The sequence below is a fragment of the Lynx canadensis genome, chromosome E2 (assembly GCF_007474595.2).
Source record: "Lynx canadensis isolate LIC74 chromosome E2, mLynCan4.pri.v2, whole genome shotgun sequence".
NCBI lineage: Eukaryota > Metazoa > Chordata > Mammalia > Carnivora > Felidae > Lynx > Lynx canadensis.
Window position 1 is genome coordinate 59,408,649 of NC_044317.1, and position 24,196 is coordinate 59,432,844.

The window sequence follows — 24,196 nt, forward strand, 5'->3', positions numbered from 1 at the left end:
TCATTATCCTAATCCAATGGCTGGTGTCCTTATAAGGAGACAGAGACAGCAGGGGCTCACACAGGCACAGAGGAGTAACGTGAAGAAGCAGCGAGGGGTCTGCCGTCTGCAAGCCAAGGAGAGGAGCTAGGAGGAACCAAACCTGCGGACACCTCCGATCTCAGATTCCAGCTTCTGGAAACCGGGGGGGAAAATAGATTTCCATTGCTGCCAGTGTAAACTAATACAGTGAAACAGAGGGAGCCACACAAAGCTCCCATCCAGCAAACTTTCTTGCAGGAGAGTCCCCAGCTCCTGTTGCAAATGAGCAGCCACTGAACAGAGAATCACATTCATTCCCTTCTTGAAGTGCCGGGTACACAGATAGCTGGCGGGGTTCAGCACCAAGGACAGTGGCCGGTCTGGCCCACAGGGAGGCCTAGAGCTGAAAGAATGGAGCCATCCCATCTCAGCATCCCGCCACTGATGTGGAGGAGCCCACCCAGAGAGAGCCACCAAAGACCATGAGACCAAGTGGAGACCTCGGCACATCGTGGTGAAAAAGAGGTCTGTAATTCTCGCAGATTACAGTTTGGCTGATGGCCAAGCGTTGGCAAACTTTCTGTGAAGGCCTAGATGGTTAAAATTTTTTTAAATTTTTTTTAGTGTTTATTGTTGAGAGAGAGTGCGTGCCAGGGAGGGGCAGAGAGAGGGAGACACAGAATCCGAAGCAGGCTCCAGGCTTCTGAGCTGTCAGCACAGAGCCTGACACGGGCTTGAACTCACAAATCGTGAGATCATGACCTGGGCAGAAGTTGGACGCTCAACCGACTGAGCCACCCAGGCACCCCAGTATTTTTTTTTAATGTTTATTTATTTGAGAGAAAGTGAGCGAGTAGAGAGAGAATCCCAAGCGGGCTGCACACCCCGTTCCTTCTCATCCACAGAAACAGAGACACAGCAGCCACACCACATGGGCTCCCGCTACCCAGACACCTCCAGTGTGGCTGGGAGGTGGACAGTGGAGACATCTCTCCGAGGCAGGATCAGACCCAGGACCACCCTGCCTGGCACCCCCACCATCCTGGACCCAGCTCACAGGGCTCTGGAGACAAGCAGAGCCTCTTTCCTTTGTGCTGACCCAGACCTTGTTCACAGCTCTCCTCTGACAGATGTCACCCTGGGCTGGTGAGCTGTGAGGCCACAGGAGCCTGAAACCTGGGTTCAACTCCCAGCAACTGCCACTTACCTGCTGTGTGTCTTTGGGCAAGTAACTACCCCCCACGTGCCTCAGTTCCTCTTCTGGAAAATGAGGATAAGGTGCCCATCACACAGGGCCATTATGAGATTTCAACAAGTGAGTAAAAAAAGCATGTGCCATATGGTAAGAGTATGGAAATGTTTTAATTTTTTTAAGTAAGCTCCATGCCCAATGTGGCCTTGAACTCACATCCCTGAGACCAAGAGTTGCATATTCTACTGACTGAACCAGCTAGGTGCCCCTATTTTATTTATTATTACCATCTGTATGTAGAACATCCCCCCCACCCCCAAACTGGGGGGGGGGATTCCTTTTATTAGCCTTTATCCCAGGACTCTGCATAGGATTGGGTCTACAACAAGCCTCCCCCTGGTTTATTATAGTCAAATACACATAAAATTTCCCATTTTACCAAATTTTTTTTAAAATTTTTTTTTCAACGTTTATTTATTTTTGGGACAGAGAGAGACAGAGCATGAACGGGGGAGGCGCCAGAGAGAGAGGGAGACCCAGAATCGGAAACAGGCTCCAGGCTCCGAGCCATCCACCCAGAGCCCGACGCGGGGCTCGAACTCCCGGACCGCGAGATCGTGACCTGGCTGAAGTTGGACGCTTAACCGACTGCGCCACCCAGGCGCCCCAACCCATTTTACCAAATTTAAAGGGTACAATTCAGCAGCATTTAGTACATTCACAGTGCCGTGTCCTGATCATTGCTGTCCACTTCCGAACCAAACATCTCCACCCCCAAAAGGAGACCTTATACACACGAAGCAGTCTCTCCCCACTCCCTCCTTCCCCAGCCCCTGGCGACCACCAATCCGCTTTGTGTCTCCACGGATTTACCTGCTGTGGACATTTCATGTAAACAGAATCACATGGTTCATGAAGTTTCCATTCCGCTTTTTGGCGATTGTGAGTAATCGTGCTGTGAATATGCACGGCCAAGGGTTTGAGTTCTTGTTTTCAATTCTTTGAGGTATACACATACCTGAGTGGAACTGCTGGGTCGTGTGCTAATTCTGCGTTCAACTTACCAAGGAATCACCAAACTGAACTGCTGTTTCCACAGCAACAACGGGTCCTTTAAATTATAAGAAAACTCTGGAAATACAAAAGTGGAGACCAGGGTCTTTTAGGTCATCTGGGGCCACAGGGTCTCAGAACCTGTGTTTTAAAACTGATAAGAACAGATACTACACTTGATCTTAGCCAAAAGGCCGAGAAGTGATCAGAACCTGCGTTTTTAACCAGTCTTCCTTCCCACTAAACGCCCTGCACACATACTCTAAATACCATATTGCCCTGTGTGTATATGAGATGTAATCACCCTAAATACCATATATACACATACATAAGATATATATGAACTAAGATACATGATGTGTATATGAGACTTATACATACTAATATATTATATATATGTGGTCCAGTCATACACTAAATACCACATATACCTCCATATGATAAATGATACCTCTATATATGTGTGCTATGGTGCCAAATACCTTACATACCTGTATTTGGCATGTAAACAGGCATACTAAATACTGTGTATACATGTAGATATATGTAAACTGATAATATATGTCATTGTTATACATGGACATATAAACCTGTTTTCCTCATCTGTAAGGTGAGGAACCTACTACCCTACCCTATAGGGTCGATGTAAGGCGGTGCAGGGCAAAGGCCTCGTAGATGTGGTAATTAAATCGCACTAACTCTTCCACCACTGGAGGGGGCGGGGAGGGGCTTTTCATTTTTGTGCCTCAGTTTCCACATCTGCAAACGAGGGGGGGGGGAAATCCTAGTGGGGGGGCTCCCGTGGAGTTTAGGGAGATAACAGGGTATCTCTCCGTTTTCCGCAGGCCTGCTCGGCAGCATCTCGCGGGAGTTCGAGAAGCCCCGGGCCCCGCCCCCCGCGACTCAGGGCAGGCCTTCCCGGGCGGGGTCGGGGTCTGCACCTCGGAGGAGCTCCGGCGCTGCGGGGGTGGGGGACCCCGCTCGGTGGGGTGCTGACCCAGGCGCGGCAAGTGCACGCTCCGAAACTGCCGGCGGCGCGGCGCTGCAGTTACCATTACCTAAACACAGAGGCAACCAGAGGCAGCTCAGACGGAGGGAGCCTCGCGCACCACCCCCGAGAGGTGCTGTCCTTGGACCACTGTCTGGGCGGGGGAAAACTGAGGCAGGGAGAGGCGGGGGATTTGCAGCCTCTTCCGGGTCCTTCCTCCGATCCCGGGTGCGGGATCCACCCCACCACGAAAACCTGGGGCCGGGCCTCGGTGGGTCCCGGGAGAACACGAACTGCGCCTGCGCACCTCGCAGCTCCCGCTCCGGCCTCGCGGGACCACGCCCCCCTCAATTCCAGAGGGTTGGGGGGGGCGAGGATTCCAGAGGGTGGGGGAGAACGGAGGACGAGGAAGGGAGGGAAGGAAGAGGAAGGAGAAGGGAGGGGAAGAGCTGAGGGCAGGAGGGAGGAAAAAAAGGAGGGGTTGGGGGGGGGGGGGGGGGGGGAGGGGGCTTGGAGGGAGGAGGGAAGGGGTGGGACTTAGAGCGGGAAGAGGGCAGAAGGAGCGGGAAAGGGAGGGTAGGCAGGGAGGGGCTGAGAGGGAGGAATGGGGAGGAGGGCGGTGCAGAGAAAGGAGTGAGAAAGAGGGAACGGGAGAGGAGGGAAGGGAGGGTTGGAAGAAGGAGGATGAAGAGAGGGGCAGCTGGAAAGGACCGGGTAGGAGCTCAGCTGTAGGAACGAAGAGAGGAAAGGAGGTAGAGTCAGAGGGAGAGGGGCGAGGGGGAGGAAGTTGGAGGGCTGGAGAAGAATGGCAGGGGAGGAGGTGAAGGAAGGGGAGCCGGAAAGGGGGTTGGGGAGGAGCGGGAGGGGAGGAGGCCAGGTAGACAGTGAAGCTGAGGAGGAGGGGGGAGGGGGAAGGAAGGGGAAAAAAAGGAACAGTAAGAAGGTGATACGTCAGAAACTGGGGGGAGCAGGGTCTCTGGCACCAGGTATGCCTGGGCTCAGATCCCAGTTGTGCATCCTTGGACTAATGTCATTTTCTGAGCCTGAGTTTCCTCACCTGCAGAGAGGTTCCCTGTAGGGAAACCTACCCTGTAGGGCTGCTCTGTGGGTTGCAGGGGTTAATTCACGTAGCCTCCTTACCCGAGGACCTCTAAGGGGACCCCATAAAGCCGCGCTGTCCTCAGGTCTCATGCACAAGTGCAAATGCTCTGTGTCTGCACTGCCCTGTGTGGCGGCTGCTGCGGGCCATGGAGCTGAACTTTTAGCTGCATTTTGACTTTTTTCAAATTTTTAAATTTACATCCAAATTAGTTAGCATATAGTGCAACAATGATTTCAGTAGATTCCTTAATTCCCCTTACCCATTAGGCCCATCCCCCTCCCACAACCCCTCCAGTAACCCTCAGTTTGTTCTCCATTTTTAAGACTGTCTATGTTTTGTCCCCCTCCCTGTTTTTATATTATTTTTTGTTCTCCATCCCTTATGTTCATCTGTTTCGCATCTTAAAGTCCTTATATGATTGAAGTCATATGATATTTGTCTTTCTCTGACTAATTTCGCTTAGCATAATACCCTCTAGTTCCATCCATATAGTTGCAAATGGCAAGATTTCATTCTTTTTGATTGTCAAGTAATACTCCAGTGTGTGTGTGTGTGTGTGTGTGTGTGTGTGTGTGTACCACATCTTCTTTATCTATTCATCTGTCAACGGACATTTTGGCTCTTTCCATTATTTGGCTATTGTTGATAGTGCTGCTATAAACATTGGGGTGCATGTGTCCCTTCGAAACAGCACACCTGTAACACTTGGATAAATACCTAGTAGAGCAATTGCTGGGTTGTAGGGTAGTTCTATTTTTAATTTTTTGAGGAACCTCCATACTGTTTTCCAGAGTGGCTGCACCAGCTTGCATTCCGACCAGCAGTGCAAAAGAGATCCTTTTTCTCCGCATCCTCGCCAACATCCGTTGTTGCCTGAGTTGTTAATGTTAGCCATTCTGACAGTGTGAGGTGGTATCTCCATGTGGTTTTGATTTGTATTTCCCTGACGATGAGCGATGTTGAGCATTTTTTCATGTGTCGGTTGGCCATCTGGGTGTCTTCTTTGGAGAAGTGTCTATTCATGTCTTTTGCCCATTTCTTCACTGGATTATTTGTTTTTTGGGTATTGAGTTTGATATAAGTTCTCTATAGATTTTGGATACTAACCCTTTATCTAATATGTGGTTTGCAAATATCTTCTCACATTCTATCAGTTTCCCTTTAGCTTTGCTGATTGATTCTTTCACTGTGAAGAATCTTTTTTATCATTATGAGGTCCCAATAGTTCATTTTTGCTTTTATTTCCCTTGCCTCTGGAGACATGTTGAGAAAGAAGTTGCTGCAGCTGAGGTCAAAGAGGTTTTTGCCTGCTTTCTCCTCTAGGATGTTGATGACTTCCTGTCTTACAGTTGGGTCTTTCATCCATTTGAGTTTATTTTTCTGTATGGTGAAAGAAAGTGGTCCAGGTTCATTTTTCTGCATATCACTGACCAATATTCCCAACCCCATTTGCTGAAGAGACTGTCTTTATTCCATTGGATATTCTTTCCTGCTTTGTCAAAGATGAGTTGGCCATCTGTTTGTGGGTCAATTTCTGGGTTCTCTATTCTGTTGCATTGATCTGAGTGTCTGTTTTTGTGCCAGTACCATACTGTCTTGATGATTACAGCTTTGTAGTATAGCTTGAAGTCTGATTGTGATGCCCCGCTTTGGTTTTCTTTTTCAAGATTGCTTTGGCTATTTGGGGTCTTTTCTGGTTCCATACAAATTTTAGGATTGTTGATTCTATCTCTGTGAAGAATGCTGGTGTTATTTTGATAGGGATTGCATTGAATATGTAGATTTCTTTGGGTAATATTGACATTTTAACAATATCTGTTCTTCCTATCCAGAAGCACGAAATATTTTTCCATTACTTTTGTGTCTTCTTCAATTTCTTTAGCTTCCTATAGTTTTCAGCATATAGACTTTTCACCTCTTTGGTTAGATTTATTCCTAGGTATTTTATGGTTTTTGGTGCAATTGTAAATGGGATCAATTCCTTGATTTCCCTTTCTGTTGCTTCATTATTGGTGTATAGGAATGCAGCCGATTTCTGTGCATTGATTTTATATCCTGCAACTTTGCTGAATTCATGAATCGGTTCTAGCAGTTTTTGGTGGAATCTTTTGGGTTTTCCATGTAGAGTATCACATCATCTGCGAAAAATGAAAGTTTGGCCTCCACCTGGCCAATGTGGATGCCTTTTATTTCTTTGTATTGTCTGATTGCTGAGGCTAAGACTTCCAATACTATGTTGAATAACAGTGGTGAGAGTGGACATCCCTGTCCTGTTACTGACCTTACAGGGAAAGCTCTCAGTTTTTCCCCATTGAGGATGATATTAGCAGTGGGTCTTTCCTACATGGCTTTTATGATCTTGAGGTATGATCCTTCTATCCGTACTTTATTGAGGGTTTTTATCAAGAAAGGGTGCTATATTTTGTCAAATGCTTTCTCTGAATCTATTGAGAGGATCATGTGGTTCTTGTCCTTTCTTTTATTGATGTGATATATCACATTGATTGTTTTGTGGATATTGAACCAGCCTTGCATCCCAGGTATAAATCCCACTTGGTCGTGGTGAATAATTTTTTTAATGTCTTGTTGGATCCAGTTGGCTAGTATCTTGTTGAGGATTTTTGTGTCCATGTTCATCAGGGAAATTGGTCTGTAGTTCTACTTTTTACTGGGGTCTTTGTCTCTTTTGGAATCATAGTAATACTGGCTTCATATAAAGAGTTTGGAAGTTTTGCTTCCATTTCTATTTTTTTGGAATAGCTTATAGAGAATAGGTGTTAACTCTTCTTTAAATGTTTGGTAGAATTACCCTGGAAAGCCATCTGGCCCTGGACTCTTGTTTTTTTGGGAGATTTTTGCTTACTAATTCAATATCCTTACTGATTATGGGTCTGTTCAAATTTTCTGTTTCTTCCTGTTTCAGTTTTGGTAGTTTATATGTTTCTAGGAATTTGTCCGTTTCTTCCAGATTGCCCATTTTGTTAGTGTATAATTGCTCATAATATTCTCTTATTACTGTTTTTATTTCTGCTGTGTTGGTTGTGATCTCTCCTCTATCATTCTTGATTTTATTTATTTGGGTCCTTTCCTTTTGCTTTTTGATCAAACTGGCTAGGGGTTTATTGATTTTATTAATTCTTTCAAAAAACCAGCTTCTGGTTTCATTGAATGTTCTACTGTTTTTTTTTTTGTTTTGTTTTTTTGTTTTTTTTTTTTTTTTTTTTTTTTTTTTTTGTTTTTGATGGCATTAACTTCTGCTCTAATCTTTATTTCCTGTCTTCTGCTGATTTTAGGTTTTATTTGCTTTTCTTTTTCCAGCTCGTTAAGGTATAAGATTAGGTTGTGTATCTGAGAACTTTCTGCCTTGTTTAGGAAGGCCTGGATTGCTATATACTTTCCTCTTATGACTGCTTTTCCTGCATCCCAGAGGTTTTGGGTTGTGGTGTTATCATTTTCATTGGCTTCCATGAACTTTTTAATTTCCTCTTTAACTTGTTGGTTAGCCCATTCATTCTTTAGTAGGATGTACTTAGTTTCCAAGTACTTGTTACCTTTCCAATTTTTTCTTGTGGTTGATTTCGAGTTTCATAGTGTGGTCTGAAAATATGCATAGTATGATCTCGATCTTTTTGTACTTGCTGAGGGCTGATTTGTGTCCCAGTATGTTGTCTATTCTGGAGAACATTCCATGTGCACTGGAGAAAAGTGTATATTCTGCTGCTTTAGGATGAAATGTTCTGAATATATCTGTTAAGTCCATCTGGTCCAGTGTGTCATTCAAAGCCATTGTTTTCCTTGTTGAGTTTTGATTATCTAATCTATCCATTGCTGTGAGTGGGGTGTTGAAGTCCCCTACTATTATGGTATTACTATCAGTGAGTTTCTTTATGTTTGTGATTAATTGATTTATATATATGGGTGTCCCACATTTGGCGCATACATGTTTACAATTGTTAGGTCTTCTTGGTGGATAGACCCCTTAATTATGATATAATGCCCTTCTTCGTCTTTTGATACAGTCTCTATTTTAAAGTCTAGATTGTCTGATGTAAGTATGGCTACTCCGGCTTTCTTTTGTTGACCATAGCATGATAGATGGTTCTCCATCCCCTTACTTTCAATCCGAAGGTGACTTTAGGTCTAAAGTGGGTCTCTTGTAAACCGCATATAGATGGATCTTGTTTTCTATCCCATTCTGTTACCCTATGTCTTTTGATTGGAGCGTTGAGTCCATTGACGTTTACAGTGAGTACTGAAAGATATGAATTTATTGCCATTATGTTCCCTGTAGAGTTGGAGTTTCTGGTGGTGTTCTCTGGTCCTTTCTAGTCTTTGTTGCTCAGAGAGTCCCCCTTAAAATTTCTTGCAGGGCTGGTATAGTGGTCACAGACTCCTTTAATTTTTGTTTGTCTGTGAAACTTTTTATCTCTCTTTCTATTTTGAATGACAGCCTTGTTGGATAAAGAATTCTTGGTTGCATATTTTTCTGATTCAGCACATTGAATATATCCTGCCTTTCTGGCCTGATGAGTTCCTGTGGATAGGTCTGCTGCAAACCTGATCTGTCTTCCCTGGTGTGGGGGAGAAGATTAGGAATCCTACGCCAATGGGTTAACAAGGCATAAAGAAACACAAAGTCATAAAATGCTCACACCCAAGTTCGGGAAAAACAGATTGGCACTCTAAGAATAGGGAGGCACAAAAGTGCCAAGAATAGCGGGGGTGAAAAGGCACCCCCAAATAGGGAGGAGGTGCTGAACCCCCCAAAATAGAGAGGGAGAGGCAAAGTCCTGAAAACAGAATTGGTGCAAAGGTGCCCAATACATAGGAATAACAAGATTAGATATTCAGGGTGAAAGCACCCCAAGTTTAGTACTATAGCAGAAAGCTGCTTTCATAGGAGAATAGGGCCAGGTTAGGTAAATTGGTGAATTGGACTTTGGACTGCTGTGATGCAGGTAAAGCAGCCCAGAGCACAGATGTTAACAAACAAAAAGGTGTCTTGTTAACCCTGAGGTTATTCCCCCTATCTGTCTCATCCCCTAGGCTGGCAAAGATAAACAGGCAAGGTGCCTCCTGTCTGCTGTTAACAACCTATCTACCCATCTGCCCAGCACCTGGATTTTGTTTATATATATACATTTTTCCCCTCTTTTATTATTTTATTTTATTTTATTTTTTATTTTTTTATTTTTAAAATTTACATCCAAATTAGTTAGCATATAGTGAAAAAATGATTTCAGGAGTAGATTCCTTAGTGTCCCTTATCCATCCCCCCCTCCCACAACCCCTCCAGTAATCCTCAGTTCTACATGTTTATGAGTCTCTTCTGTTTTGTCCTCCTCCCTGTTTTTACATTATTTTTGTTTCCCTTCCCTTATGTTCATCTGTTTTATATGAGTGATGTCATATGATTTTTGTCTTTCTCTGACTAATTTCATTTAGCATAATACCTGCCAGTTCCATCCACATAGTTGCAAATGGCAAGATTTCATTCTTTTTGATTGCTGAGTAATACTCCATTGTGTGTGTGTATGTGTGTGTGTGGTGTATGTATAAAATATAGTAGAAAAAAGTAAAATATTTTAATTTGATGGTGGTATAGATGTGTGTGGGCTATATATATAGATATATAGCATACACACACAACACACAACACCACACAACACACACATATAGATTATCAATAATAGATCTATATATATAATATAAACACACCACATTTTCTTTATCCATTCATCCGTCAATGGAATTTGGACTCTTTCCATACCTTTGGCTATGTTGATAGTGCTGCTATACACATTGGGGTGTACGTGCCCCTTCGAAAACAGCATACCTGTATCCCATGGATAAATACCTAGTAGTTGCCAATTTCTGGGTTGTAGGGTATTCTATTTTTAGTTTTTGAGGTACCTCCATACTGTTTTCCAGAGTGACTGCACCAGCTTGCATTCCCATGGATTTGTTTATATTGACCCAAACCCCAGACACTGTATTTTCAAGACCCCCTTTTCCCCCTCACGTCCTCAAGTTAATGTTCACAGTTTCTTTGTCTCTTTGTGCACGCCCATCACGTTTGTAAGCCTTCTGATCTGAATAAATACGAGGCAAGGACCCTTATTCGGGGCTCTTGTCTTTTTCCCAGACATTAGCCATTTCTCATTTTAATCCTGTGTCTGCTCTTTTGCTAGACAAAAGAGAACTTTAGACTTAGAGTCTACGACACCCTTGTAGGTTAAGGACTTTTTTTCCCTTGCTGCTTTCATGACTCTTTCCTTGCCTGAGTATTTTGTGAATTTGACTATGATATGCCGTGTTGAAGGTTGGTTTTTGTTGAATCTAATGGGAGTCCTCTGTGGCTTCCTGGATTTTGATTGTCTGTGTCTTTCCCCAGGTTAGGAAAGTTTTCCACTCTGATTTTCTCACATAACCCTTCTACCCTGTTCCTCTCTCTTCCTCTTCTGGGACCCCTATGATTCTGATGTTGTTCCTTTTTTTTTTTTTAAGTTTTTTTAAAATATTTATTTATTTTTGAGAGGACAGAGTGAGACAGAGTGAGACAAAGTGAGACTGGGGGAGGGGGCAGAGAGAGAGGGAGACACAGGATTGGAAACAGGCTCCAGGCTCTGAGCTGTCAGCACAGAGCCTGACGCGGAGCTCGAACCCACAGACTGTGAGATCATGACCTGAGCTGAAGTCGGACGCTCAACAGACTGAGCCACCCAGGTGCCCCTGATGTTGTTCCTTTTTAATGAGTCACTGATTTCTCTAATTTTTAAATTGTGCTCTTTTGCCTTAATCTCCCTTTTTTTCTGCTTTGTTATTCTCTATAAGTTTGTCCTCTATATCACTGCTTCTCTGTTCTGCCTCATCCATCCTTGCCACTGAGGCACCCATTCAAGATTGCAGCTCAGTTATAGCATTTTTTATTTCATCCTGACTAGCTTTTACTTCTTTTGTCTCCACAGAAAGGGATTCTGATCTATTTTGGACTCCCGCTAGTATTCTTACTATCATGATTCTAAATACTGGTTCAGACATCTTGCTTGTGTTGGTTAAGTCCCTGGCCGTCATTTCTTCCTGCTCTTTCTTTTGGGGTGAATTCCTTCATTTCATCATTTTGAAGGGAGAAAAGGAATTAATGAGATAAAAAAATTAAAATTAAAAATACTAAAATTTAAAAATTGAAAGACACACACCCACACAAAATCAAGTAAATGATGCTAGATCCTTGGTGTGTTTTGATCTGAGTGTTGAAAGGGGCTTGATAGATTAGAGAAAAAGGGGAAAAAAAAAAAAGGAAATCGTTTGAAAATTTGAAAAAATGAACACTAAAGTAGAATAAAATGAAATGATGGAAGTGAAATAGAATTTGAAAAAATTTACACAACAGTAAAAAAATATAGTAGAAAAAATTAAAAATATTTTTAATAAAAATTGAAAATAAAAATGAATTTTTTTCTTTTTCTGTATTCAAGAAAAAGAAAAGAAATGAAAAAGGGGGAAAAAAAGAAAGAAAAAAATGAATAGATGAACGGGCAAACAGACTGAAATACGACTGCAATTACTTCATTTTCCCCTAGAAGTCAAGCTATGAAGCACTTTATCATCCGTTAACTAGCAGGTGGAAAGACTTGTGTTCCTGACGCGCATGGTTGGCCCAGGTGGGTGAGGCTTAGTGTAATGGCTCTGTTCTCCACTAGATGGCGCTGCTTAGCTTACTGGGGTGGATTGTTGTTGTGCAGGTAGGTGCGTATGCGCATGCGCCAGAGCAGTGAAAATGGCGTCACCCAGCTACCTGGTCTCGGAGCTCTGCTCTCTGACCGGCTATCGCCACTGGTCCTTTGTGTCCGGCTTCCATTCACCGCCCCCCCCCCCCCCCCCCGCGTTTCTACACCATCCGTGACCAAGCCATTAGGTTGCCAGGTGGCACCTCCCTCCTGAATTTTATCTCAGACGCGGCTGTTTCTGGCCTGTCACTTCTGAGGGACTGCAGCTTTGTCCCCGCTCAGACCTTCTGCAGGAGGGTCTCACCGAGCAATGGCTGGTGCCGGCCGCCCCCAGGAACGTTCTCGAGACCGTGCTGCTGCCGACACCCGGAGACCGCGGACAGGTGCCGGCCCACCCCAGAAAAAGTTCACTCAGCGTTTCAGGGATTCTGCAAAATCACAACTCACATCTGACGCCAGGCTTCACCCCCAACGGCCTTGTCCCAGCACCAGTGAATGTGGTTGTTCCCCTGGGTCCACTGGCCCCTTTGCCTTTGGGAACCGACACAGCCTCTACCAGGTGTCCTCCCAGCAGGGGAACCGCCTCTCCCCATGTGGCCCAAGGACCGCCTGGACTTCACTGTGCTCCTGGGGATTTGCCTTTCCCACCAGAGCACCAACAGGTATCGAGCTGCAGAGTTTCAGACTCTGCACTCCCCCTGTTTTTAGAGTCTTAATGGAATTTAAACCCTCTTCTTTCTCCTTTCTCCCTTTTTAGTTCAGTCCCTGTGGCTGTTTCCACTTTTCTACTTTCTCTCCAGCTGCTTTTGGTGGGGGAGGTGCTTTTCCCCGAACTCCCCCCCTCCCCCGCTCCGGCCTCTCTCCACAAGCACAAATGGCTCCCTGCTCTCTGTGGCTTCTCTCTCCCCCAGTTCACCTCTCCGCGCCTCGTACCTGCTGAATTCTGTGGTTCAGATTGTACAGATTGTCGTGTGAATCCTCAGATCCGTTTTCTAGGTGTGCAGGATGGTTTAGTGTTGGTCTGGCTGTATTTCATGGATGCGAGACGCAAAAAAACTTCCATGCTATTCCGCCATCTTGGCTGGTCCTCTGCTGCATTTAGTCTTAATTCATATAAGTTGTCATAGTTACATGTGGCTCCTGGCTGCTGTGTTCAAGGGTGCAGCTCTAGAGCCTTAGTTAGCTATTTTTATTGTATATACTAAGCTCGTCTTGTGTTTTGTAACAGTTTGATGGGTCCTCTTGAAAACCCTATAGCAACAACAGTAACAACAGCAATACCGCACTTACCACTTACCGGGTCTTCATTAAGTGCCAGGGACTGTTTTAAGCATGTGACATGGATTAACCCATTGGGTCCTCACTACGTATCCATGGGGTGTGCCCACAGTATAGCTCTCACTACTGCTATCGCTTATTGAGTGTGTACTATGTGCCAGGCGCCCTGAGAAACTCTTGACACATGTAATGTCATTTAACTGCAGGGGGAGGAGGCTTCAGGGTAATGAATTTGGGAAGGTGGCAGGAAAGGGTCAGCAAGATGGGGGGGGGGGAGTAGCGTGTGGTTGTGTTTTTCACTCTACTTGGATAGAAGCTAGAAAATTCTGGAACTCACAGAGAAGGGATGGGCAGAGCAGAATTCTGCTTAGTTTTTTGTTTTGTTTTTCACGTCATTGCTCCTTGCTGTTCTCTGCCCCCAGCCTGCCTTTCCTTTTTCCTTGTAAAACTTTCTCGTTTCGGATATTAAAAATGGCCACACATTTGTTGCCGCCCCTGCTGTCTCATTTCACATTCCTTGAATCTGTGCTGTCCCTGTGGCTTGCTTTGGCCAATAGAATATGGCGGAAATGATGGTGTAGGATTGTGGAAGTTAGATCTTCTGATTCCGTCATTCTGTGTTCCCCCCACCCCCCCCTTCCGCCCCCGCATGCCACCAAGCAACTCTCTGACACTAGCTGGGTGTTGGAGACCCCATCTACCCAGAGATAGTATCAGTTTGAAATAGCTGAAAGATACACCTTCCCAAAGTGATTGCCCTATTGGCACTCCCACCACCACTGTATGAGAATGCCTGTCTTAATTACTGCCCCCCACCTGCCGCCCCATCAGAGGCAGTGGCCTTGAGCTCCCGGATTTTTGGATGGAGGATCAAAGTGTGGGGGTGGGGGGTGGAGACCATGCATTGCCCCCACAATATCTTGTCTCCACTTCTTCCACAACGCCGGAACTCCTAGGTTTTAGGGGTGGCCGAGCGACTAGGTTCCGACGAATGAGGTGCCTCTGGGGGCATCAGGTGAGAGCTTCCAGGCAGAGCCCTGCTGCATTCAGATTCTGGTTTTGCCACTCCCCTGTTAAGGAACCTTGCAGGGGTTGGGGGTGGGCTCCTGGGTGGCTCAGTGGGTTAAGCGTCTGACTTCAGGTCAGGTCATGGTCTCATTGTTTGTGAGTTTGAGCCCCACGTTGGGCTCTGTGCTGACAGCTCAGAGTCTGGAGCCCTGCTTCGGATTCTGTGTCTCCCTCTCTCTCTGCCCCTTCCCCACTCGTGCTCTCTCTCTCTCTCTCTCTCTCTCTCTCTCTTTGTCTCTCAAAAATAAATACTAAAAATAAAAGGAACTTAGGGAAAGAGACTTAATTTCTCTACACCTCAGTTTCCTCATCTGTACAGTGGGGATAGGGATAGTATCTAACTTACAGTGCTGTTGCAAAGGACAAATGCAGTCATACAACAGAGCACATAGTGCACTTCTTGGCACATAGGTTCTATTATGTGTGGCCATTAGCATCATAATAACGTTATCACTTCCCAAGGTTGGTGTGAGGTTTAAGTGCAACTCCGCTCCATGCCTAGTATCAGAACAAGTTTCCCTAGTGCTTATTGGTCTCCCAAGACCAGGGAGAGATATTAGGGGGGAATTCTATCCATCCATCTACTCTCGCCCACCCCTCACCAGCACCGCTAAAGGAAGTTCGATAGATTTTTCCATGTCCTTCATCATAGATGTTTGCCCAGTAAATATTTCCCAATTCATAGGCGGGATCTTTCTTTTGCTCAAGTTTCTTTAAAAACTGCCTGTGGAGATGTGGATGTTTATTTATAAGTGATCACCTGTTTTCCAGAGAAGGTGAGAGGTGGGAAAGAAGTGGAGGAGAAGGAGAGGCAGGTGTGAAGCTGGCGTGTTTCTCACTGCTGAATTTAATGTGGCACAGGGAGGTTGGTGTGAGCGAAGTGGGTGGGAAGGGGGAGGAGATAATTGGGTTAAGAAGGAGACTGAGTTTTTTTCTCCTTCTTTCCTCTTTAGTAGTGGGGGAGAGACTAAGAAATAAAGTGGATGAATACTTAAATTTCCTGCATCCTTTGATAAGCAGGGACTTCAGGGGACAAGAGGCTTGGGGTGAGCAGGGAGTCTTTCCCTCAATAAATATCTGAGCACCTCCTCTGTGCCAGACACAGCTCTAGGAGCTGGGAATCCCGCAGTGAGCAAACTGAAGCCACTAGTGCTAATTTCTGAGTGGGATCAGAGGCAATGAGGTGGAGAGTGGGGGTGGGGGAGGCGGCTTCAGCTTTGGCAGTCAGGGAGGCTCTATCTCAGAAGGTGAACTTTGAGCAGAGCCCTGATTAGCAATACACGCAGTAGGAGAAGAAACACTGCTATTTCTAGGTTGCTAATTTATTGAAATGCTCCAGTGGCAGAGACAGAAGAGAGCTTACTTACCCTATCTTAGCTGAAACCGGGACCCTCCTGTGCCTTTCAGAAAAACTAATGATGAAGTATTACAAGCCTACAGGGTAGTATTGAAATAAGACAGCGTTTCTTTCATGTATTTGCCACTCAGATTTTTTTTTAATTATGCAGGTACATGACTCTGATTTTAAAAAGTAGCTTTAGGGGCGCCTGGGTGGCTCAGTTGGTTAGGTGTCCAACTTTGGCTCAGGTCATGATCTCATGGTTCGTGGATTCAAGCCCCACATCGGGCTCTGTGCTGACAGCTCAGAGCCTGGAGCCTGCTTTGGGTTCTGTGTCTCCCTCTCTCTCCCCCACCTCTCCCGCTTGCTCTCTCTCTCTCTCTCTCTCTCTCTCTCTCTCAGGAGCCTTTAAGAGATGTCGTACATGTACATACGCGCACACACACACACCCCATCTCCTCTGATCCTGACAGGGCCAGCAAACAAGGGAATCGAATGGTAGGACCCTCTTTCCCTCTAACACCTGAGGGAGGGTTTCCATGGCAATCAACCGTCTCTCACAGATGGAAAGAAAAGACAGGTTGGCTACCCAAGAGTGGATCCAGGATCCTCGCTGGGAGAAGAGGACCCCTGAGGAGACCCAATGCAGAGACTGAACAAAGTTGATACAGGCAGCCATGGCCCAGCCCCCTTCCCCTTGGGAATGTGCATTCGTGGGGGTGAGACTGGGGAGTGGAGGTGTCCCTCCTGGTGCCAAAGAACCTCCAGAAGTAGTCTGCCCCAGGGAGCAGGACAGGGGCGGGCTTTAGAGTCAGTCTCTCGGATCTGAATCCCAACTCTGCAGTTTACTGGTGGTGTGAGCCAGGTGACTCGGTTTGAGAGCTGTCAGAAGGCGTTGGGAATCGGGGGAGCAGGGCCGTTCTTATCCCAACTCTTAGAGGGGGACTCACCTTCTCCGAATCCCTTTTTATTTTTTATTTATTTTTATTTTTTTTTCAACGTTTATTTATTTTTGGGACAGAGAGGGACAGAGCATGAACGGGGGAGGGGCAGAGAGAGAGGGAGACACAGAATCGGAAACAGGCTCCAGGCTCCGAGCCATCAGCCCAGAGCCTGACGCGGGGCTCGAACTCACGGACCGCGAGATCGTGACCTGGCTGAAGTCGGACGCTTAGCCGACTGCGCCACCCAGGCGCCCCTCCGAATCCCTTTTTAATGAGTATTGTTTTATTGTGTTTTTTGACAGTTAATAAGTAAACACATTTTCTTTGTCAAAGGTCAAAACATATTGATAAAGCAAGACTTCCTGCTGATCTCGCTTCATCAATTCCAGCCCTCTGCTCTGGAGGTGAGTACCTTGCGGGTTTGGGGTGCTCTGGGAAGGATGCGTTTCCTTCTCATGGGCGTACATGTCTGTACCCATAGAAATAGATGTAATTTTTGTGAGAATATCTGGAAATGCATTGATTCACTCTCCTTATCCATAGAACAAGCCTGGCCAATATTACTCACCCCATAATAACAAATCCAAATATATATATATGTATATATAAATATATATATATGTATATATGTATACATATATATATGTATATATATGTAATAGCATATATATCATAGTTATGTATATATATACATATATAACTATGATATATATGTTATTATTGAATACATTTCAGTAATTAAATCTATGTATATTTCTTTGATGCTAAGGTGCATTTTTTAGTTTTTTACATTCTAACATCTCTAATACTGAAATATGCCTTAATATTGTCAATATCTTTGGATTTGAGGATTTTAAATTTTTTTTTTTTCAACGTTTTATTTTTGGGACAGAGAGAGACAGAGCTTGAACGGGGGAGGGGCAGAGAGAGAGGGAGACACAGAATCGGAAACAGGCTCCAGGCTCTGAGCCATCAGCCCAGAGCCCGACGCGGGGCTCGAACTCGCGGACCGCGAGATCGTGACCTGGCTGAAGTCGGACGCTTAACCGACTGCGCCACCCAGGCGCCCCTGGATTTGAGGATTTTAATTTTTTAAGCAAAACCGTCCTATTCGCAGCATACCACCGTCAGGAAGAAAAATTAGTTTGCACCCTGAAATTAACCAAGTATAACAAAGCCACTCTGTCTGGTCCTGATCCTCAAAAAATAAAACACTTCATGTAAACCTGTAATCCATGGCCAAAAACTTAATCCCTGAGGCTAGCCATGCTGAGATTTGAAGATACATGTTCTGGCTGGGTAATCATTTAACAAAATTACTGGTTCTTCATCACGAGTGAACAAACGTAGCCTTGATAAACTTGGTAATCCTGTGAGCCCTTTCTCTTAAATGCCTGTTGCGTCTTGAATTTGGCAAGCCTTTATGTACACATCTATGCGTATATAGAAAATATCCAGCATTGTTTTATGTTGTTGGGTTTTCATATGAGTGATGTCAGACTGCGTCTGTGGTTTTGCAACCTGCTTTTTTCCACGCGATATTTCCGTGCAGTGGTGTGTGTTCAAGACCTTTCCATATCAGTCCACAAAGATCTATTTTATTCTGTGAAGTGAGGGTCATAAGATTACCCAACTGACAGCATGGAGGAGAGCACGTATTTCTCTAAGGGCAAATCTGCCTTGTTACTATTTCACCCCAGACCTACCTGCCCCCCCCCCCGCCCCCCGTCCCCTGCCCCAGGTGACTAGCTACTTCAAGGTTTTAGGCAACTAGGGGAATTTTCTCACTTCGATCATCCATCTTTTCCCCTGTAAAGTCAACTGAACAATCCTCAGTAGTAGTGAAACAGAAAGGTCTTTGGCGACAGGTTGCCCTGGGTTAAATCCTGGCTATTTACAAGTTGAATTTGGGCCTTTCCCAAGAAGTGTGAGGGTCCCAAATGATCACTCTGGAAATAACCTTAATATCTGCCAGCTGGGGGAAGGGCCACATAACTAGATGCAGCCACATAGTGGGATTAATACTCTGGAGTTGTTAAAAAGAATGAAGTAGATTCTCTTCTTTGTGAGATAATCCTTGTTGATAGGATTCCTTGTCTGATGCCACACACCCCTGTCTTTTGGGTCACAGCCAAAGGACCAGGGTGGGAAACAACAGATCACCTGCCCATCGAGTGTTCTCATGCAGAATTTTGCTCAGTAAGAATTGATGATTAGATGACTCAGCTGGTCAGACCATGGGCTGCATCCAGCCAACTGATGTGTTGGTTCACTCATCTTCTTTTTAATTTAGTGAGCTGTCATCATTGAAATAGTGGGAGGGGCACCTGGGTGGCTCAGTTGGTTAAACCTCTGACTTTGGCTCAGGTCATGATGTCGCGGTTCATGAGTTCGAGCCACAATCAGGCTGTGCTGACAGCTCGGAGCCTGGAGCCTGCTTCAGATTCTGTGTCTTCCTCTCTCTCTGCCCCTTCCCTGCCCTCCCTCCCTCTCTCTTTCTCTCTCTCAAAAATAAATAAACATTAAAAAAGTTAAAGTATTGGGATATTTTGGGGCACCAAGCTGGTTCAGTCACTAGAGCACCTGACTCTTGATCTTGGGGTCATGTGTTTGAACCCAATGGTGGGTGTACAGATTACTTAAAAATAGTAATTAAAAAAAATTTAAAGATTCTGGTGGGGGCCCCTGGGTGGTTCAGTCAGTTGAGTGTCCAACTTTGGCTCAGGTCATGATCTCCTGGTTTGAGAGCTGCTGTCAGTGCAGAGCCCACTTCGGATCCCGTTCCCCTTTCTCTGCTCCTCCCCCACTTGCACTCTCTCAAAAATAAACATTAAAAAATAAAAGATATTGGGATAATTTGTGTTTACAGATAGGACTTTCATTCATTTAATCCTTTAAGAAGAAAAACATTCATAGAATATCTGGTATGTGCCAAGCAATGTTTGAAGTGCTAGAGGCTCAGGAATGAACTAGAAACACAGAGTTCCTACCATCATGGAGTCTACATTCTAGAAGGTGAGGCAGATAATCAAGAAAAAAAAAAGCTATAATGTAATGAGCTCCACTTCTTTAGGGAATTTGGAATGTCAATACCCACCGGGCCAACAACTCCATGAGAAGATAGAAAAGTAACTAAGAGCCAGGGGCACCTGGGTGGCTCAGTCAGTTAAGTGTCCAACTCTTGATTTTGGCTTAGGTCATGATCTCACAGGTCAGTCAGTTAAGCACCCAACTCTTGATTTTGGCTCAGCTCATGATCTCATGGGTTCATGGGCTCAAGTCCCACATCAGGCTCTGTGCTGTCAGCATGGATCCTACTTGGGATTCTCAATCTCCCCCTCTCTCTGACCCTCCTGCACTCACACACTCTTTCCCTTTCTCAAATAAGATAAACTTAAAAAAAATGGATAAAAGCCATACTTCAGTGACTTTGAGGTGATCAAAGAGCTCATATCAGAGGCTTAAAGCTTCCTGCCTTTTGAAAGGGTGTGGAAACCATCCACTTAGGGGAAGGGGATATGCCTCAGGCATCCTGGTTGTCCCCTGCAATAGCCAGTACATAGTGGGTGCTTTATGAATGTCTGTCTCTTGAGAGATAGGAGCAGCTGTGGCTTTCCTGGTGACCAGATCTTTGGGAAGAACAAATTTATTCATTTGTTCATTCATTAATCCCACAGTGGTTGGAGTTTATGCCAGGGACTCTTTCTTGAAGAACTTGGACAGTTCATTTTTTTTTTTTTAATTTATTAGAGATAGAGACAGCATGAGTGGGGGAGGGGCAGAGAGCGAGGGAGACAAAGAATCCGAAGGAGGCTCCAGGCTCTGAGCTGTCAACACAGAGCCAGGCGCGGGGCTTGAACTCACAAACCGTGAGACCATGACCTGACCTAAGCTGAAGTCGGATGCTTAACTGACTGAGCCACCCACCTGCCCCAAAACTTGGACAGTTCAAAACCCACCTAATTTAAGACTAATCCTAACAGAAGGTGGTTGGTATGTCTCTTTACCAGGTAGAGTGATATTATAATAACAAGCATAGCTTACAATGTATATAATTGGTCATATTCAAAAGTATGGACTTTTGAGGAAGTTTTGAATTGTGAGGCTTCTTCTCATCTTATTTAAAAAAAAAATGCCACCACCCCCCCATGCTCATGATTTCAAATGTTTATAATTCAGGTTAGCATAAAATATAGCCATGATGTATTTGTATTAATCTACAGTAATATCCTTCTTGTGACCCCATCTCACAACATAAAAACTAGGGCCTTTCCAAAAATTCACATATACCTATATAGTAACTCCTCTGTTTCCCCCCAGCCCAAGGTAACCATTAGCTCTAATCCTGGGAACCTTTCCTGCTTTTTGTACATCCACCCCTACCCCTCAGGTGCTTTGGAAACTCCGTGTTAATAATTCTAGTCAGATGTAGCCAAGGGCCTGCTGTCCTAAGAGCCAAAGCTGCTTCTTATATATAAATGACTGCGTTTTTGCCCTCATTTGCTTTCATCTGCGCTCCCCACAGCCAGAGTTTTGTTTCCAGGCAATGACAGGGCTTTTCCCAGGCAAATGCAGATAGGGTCTTTGAAAAGGGGAGAGGGAGAGAGGATGAGGGCGGCAATAGGGCGGGCGGAGAGAGAGAGAGAGGGAGGGAGAGAGGGAGAGGAGAGAGGAGAGACCTTTCCAGCTAGTCTGCTGCAGATTCAGCACCTCGGACAGCTCAGGCCCTGCCGGTTCAGCACCGCGGACAGTTCCGGGGCCAAAATTTTGCCGCTGCCTCTGCTGGATACCTGAACCCTTGTGAGCAGATTCCTGGATTCAGCTGTCACCCCCAGAGTTTCCGAATGCTGGTATCTGGGTATCCTAAGCTCTCCTAGTATTAACATCAGAAACACAGGCATCGGGTATTTAACATGCCCCAAAGAGGGAATTCTGGATTCCTTCTCTCTCTCTCTCTCTCTCTCTCTCTCTCTCTCTCTCTCTCTCTCTCTCTCTCTCTCACACACACACACACACACACACACACACACACACACACACACAAAGTTGGTCTACTCTCTTCATTCACCTAGAGCACGTAGTTGCTTAGGTTCAAAGTCCAAAAGTCTGCCTTGATTCCTTCCTTTTTCCTACCTTTCACATGCCATCCATTAGTGAGTCCTCTCAGCCCCATCTCTAAAGTGTATTCTGCATCTGTCCACTGCCCTCCCCCCTGCTGCCAGACTACCATCATGTTTTACCTGGTTGATTGCAGCAGCCTCTTAACTGATACTCCCATTTTACCCGTTGCCCCTTCTAGAGTTTTCCCCACACAACAGTTCCAGTCATGCCTTGAAAATGTAAATTCGGGGCGCCTGGGTGGCGCAGTCGGTTAAGCGTCCGACTTCAGCCAGGTCACGATCTCGCGGTCCGCGAGTTCGAGCCCCGCGTCAGGCTCTGGGCTGATGGCTCGGAGCCTGGAGCCTGTTTCCGATTCTGTGTCTCCCTCTCTCTCTGCCCCTCCCCCGTTCATGCTCTGTCTCTCTCTGTCCCAAAAATAAATAAAAAACGTTGAAAAAAAAATTTAAAAAAAGAAAATGTAAATTGGATTATATCACAGCCTTCCTTAATGCCCTTCCGTAACTTTCCAGTGCACTTACAATAACATTCGAAGATGTCACTGTGGCTTTCAAGACCCTGGATGACTGATCCTATATCCTGTTACTCTCTCCCTTGTCTGACCACTCTGGTTACATTGGCCTCCTTGTTGTTCCTCAGGCCCTGCTGTCCTTTCTGCCATGAATTCTTGCATAACTGGTTCCTTTTCCCCTTTCAGGTCTTATCCCAAAATGCCACGTTTTCAAAGACCTCTCCTGACCACTCTCATCTAAAGTGGCCTCACAGTTACAATCATGTCGATCTATTTCATGTAATTCATTGAACTAACACAAACTGTATTTTTTTCTGTATTTATTGGTTTGTCTGCTTCATTTCACTAGACTATAAACTCCATTAAGACACAGGCCTCAACTGTCGTGGCACTCAGAACGACACCTGCAACATAACAGCTTTTTATTTTTATTTATTTTTAAGTTTTTAATGTTTATTTTTGAGAGAGAGAGAGAGAGTGTGAGCAAATGGGGGGCAGAGAGAGAGGGAGACACAGAATCTGAAGCAGGCTCCAGGCTCTGAGCTGTCAGCACAGAGCCCAATGCAGGGCTTGAACCCACAATATGTGAGATCATGACCTGAGCTGAAGTGAGCCACCCAGGTGCCCCAAGAGCAACCTTTAATCATCTGAACTATCAGGATCACACCTGGAATTTTCCCCCAAGTTGAGGATCTGGTGATCAATAACAATGGCTCAATCTGTATGCAGTGTGCATGTATTAACTCCTTTGATGTTGATGATAACCCTATGAGTTAGGAACTGCTATTGTCCTTATTTTATAGATAAGGAAACGGAGACCCAGTTAATTCACCTCCCACAGTTACACAGCTGGTGCACAGTGGATCTAGGTCTGGAAGCCAACCTCTCAAGCCCATCAAAGGCTCCATGGGCTGGGTGGCTCCCCTAGTGTCCTACACAGGACGTTTTGCTATCAAAGGAAGTGGTGAAGGGGTGAATGAAGGGCCTTTATCTAAATCCACCTCCCCCCGCCTATCCCCTCTTCACACCGAACTATGCTGGGAATGGCTGGAAGTTCATCTCCTAAACTTCTTTTTTAAATTATTTTTTAAATGTTTGTTTACTTTTAAGAGAGAGAGACAGACAGACAGACAGACAACCTGAGCTGGGGAGTGGCAGAGAGAGAGGGAGACACAGAATCTGAAGCAGGCTTTAGGCTCTGAGCTATCAGCACAGAGCCCAAGGTGGGGCTCAAACCCACGAATTGCAAGATCATGATTTGAGCCAAAGTTGGACACCCAAGTGACTGAGCCACACAGGTGCCCCATCATCTCCTAAACTTCTAAACAAAGAAAGCTTCTCCTCCGAATTATGTGGCAAATACGGAAATGCCTAAGGAAACCAATCTCTATCCTCCCATATTCTTGCCATGTGTCCTCTGGACAAATCCTTTAATTCCTTCATGTCTTAGTTCCCTTCTCTGTTAAATGGGGATAATAATACCTACCACTTGGGGCTTTTGAATGAAATGAAGTAATGGACATTTGATGCCTTTGCTCATCAAATTGGTTGGATAAATGACAGTTATTTTGACTGCTTTTCTGGGAAACCAGAATTATTCAACTGTCTATCCATTTGGAATATAAAGTTAAGTTTTTACTTCACACTATTCCAAAAAGTTCCAGCAGGTGCAACAAACTAAACATAAAACAAGACTGTAAAATATGAGACTGTAGGAGAAAGTGTGTTTATGAAAGTAGGAAAAACAGATAGCTTTTACTTTATCAAAACCCAAAATTTGAGGTACTGTGTAAGCAAAGTGAAAAGACAAGTGACAGGCCATGAGAAGATATCTGCCACAGGTAAAGTAACA

General features: G+C 45.1%; 1 protein-coding gene and 1 non-coding gene across 2 annotated transcripts in view; one reads left to right on the forward strand and one right to left on the reverse strand.

The window, feature by feature from the left end:
• Positions 1 to 2,290: 2,290 nt before the first annotated feature.
• LOC115503600 lies at positions 2,291 to 2,472 on the reverse strand. Its single transcript, XR_003965437.1, has one exon. It is a non-coding gene; the product is annotated as a U2 spliceosomal RNA (small nuclear RNA).
• Positions 2,473 to 3,199: 727 nt separating this feature from the next.
• Positions 3,200 to 24,196, forward strand: part of SMIM17 (small integral membrane protein 17) — a 35,730-nt gene continuing 14,733 nt past the window's right edge. The window contains exons 1-2 of the mRNA XM_030297823.1: positions 3,200 to 3,387; positions 17,049 to 17,119. The gene's annotated coding sequence lies outside the window, so the exon portion shown is untranslated. The remainder of the gene's footprint in view (positions 3,388 to 17,048; positions 17,120 to 24,196) is intronic.